General features: G+C 33.4%; 1 long non-coding RNA gene across 1 annotated transcript; it reads right to left on the minus strand.

The window, feature by feature from the left end:
* Window positions 1-461: 461 nt before the first annotated feature.
* On the minus strand, window positions 462-1,028 carry LOC131004342 (uncharacterized). Its single transcript, XR_009094973.1, has 3 exons — window positions 921-1,028; window positions 740-832; window positions 462-646 (listed from the first exon to the last, which is right to left on the minus strand). It is a non-coding gene; the product is annotated as an uncharacterized LOC131004342 (long non-coding RNA).
* Window positions 1,029-1,642: the final 614 nt, after the last annotated feature.

Raw genomic sequence — 1,642 nt, forward strand, 5'->3', positions numbered from 1 at the left:
GGAGTCTGCTTCTATCACTACAAAAAAAATGCTAATAGACAACGGTCAGAATCCGTTGTCTATTACAAAATCAACTGTTGTAAATGAGACTATTGTCTATTGAGGGGCGGTCATAGACAACGACTTCTGGACCGTTGTCTATTCTCTTATAGACAACGGTTTCTAGACCGTTGTCTATTCTCTGATAGACAACGGTTTAGAATCCGTTGTCTATTCTCTCATAGACAACGTCTTAGCGTCTGTTGTCTATTATGTGATAGACAACATGAGAAAACCCGTTGTCTATTCTATGATAGACAACGACTGATCATCCGTTGTCTATTCTCTTATATACAACAAGTTCTTGACCGTTGTCTATTCTATATTATAGTTTTTATTTTGTATTTATATTTAAAATTTCCTGATTTTTCAATTTATATTTCAGTAAATCTAAAAACATAATATGAAATACTAAAAATACATAAATTAATAATAAAATTCATACATTATAATCCAACATCATCATCCCTACATTACATTAGAATCCAACATCATCATCCCTACATTACATTAGAATCCAAACATCATCATCCTACATTACATTAGAATCCAAACATCATCATCCTACTAATTGAAACATAACTGCAAACCAAGCAAGTTACACCATCTGCAATATTAAAATATTTCAAGTATCAATTTATAAAATTTATTAACCTTATATCTCAAAAATATTAAAAAATTAACTTTATATAAAACTTACCCATCATCACTCATCTGTGATTTTACATACAAATTCTGCCCACTCTATCCTTACTTCATCAATTTCCTTTTTGGAGTAGCATCCTCCTGCAAACTATAAGAAAAACAAACTTGTGATCAAATATGAAATTATAGAAATTGTCTTGAAGTAAAATTTAATAAAAATTATAAATTACAATTACCAGTGTAGTTATTGGGAGAGAGTGATCAGATACAATATTATCAATAACATCTCTCATGTATCGCATAACATAGAATCCACATTGTTTCCCATCAGGTTGTTGTGGACTCTGTCACATTTAAGTGCTTTACAAACACCCCACTTTTTTGCCATGCTAGATGTCTAACTTTTACAAGTCAACACTTTATAACATAAGATCATGTCTTTTAACTGATCTAATCAGTTAGTCAGTTATTAATGCATCATGTTGCCATACTAAATGAAATATCAGATCTTTAATCTTCAAAGGAAGTACTTCAAAGACTTCAGAGATCCAATTAGATCACCGCATAAACATTTCCATAACTAATGAGGAATTCATTTAAGTTGAAACTTTAAATTCACTGCTCAAACACAAAATGTAGACTCGAATCGAATCATTAAACAGAGTCAACATCAGTAAAAACGCACAGAATCAAACAGATCTAAGACAAACCCAGATCCCAGAAGCAGATTCCCCACAGAAAATCAAGAGTTAAACTAATTTCGACTTCAAGAAAACTCACGTTTTTCCTCCGATAATAATTCGGATAAGTCGACGGGCGAGCTAGGAAATAGGAGAAGAATTTGGAAGAATTCTGGTGAGTGGCGAGAGTTTCCGCCACTCACTGGACAACGAACGAATCTCTTCCTATGGGTTGCGCCGGTGATGAAGGATGGGGCTGAACGGCGGTGGGTGGCTTG

The sequence above is a fragment of the Salvia miltiorrhiza genome, unplaced genomic scaffold, assembly GCF_028751815.1.
Source record: "Salvia miltiorrhiza cultivar Shanhuang (shh) unplaced genomic scaffold, IMPLAD_Smil_shh original_scaffold_381, whole genome shotgun sequence".
NCBI classification, from domain to species: Eukaryota; Viridiplantae; Streptophyta; class Magnoliopsida; order Lamiales; family Lamiaceae; genus Salvia; species Salvia miltiorrhiza.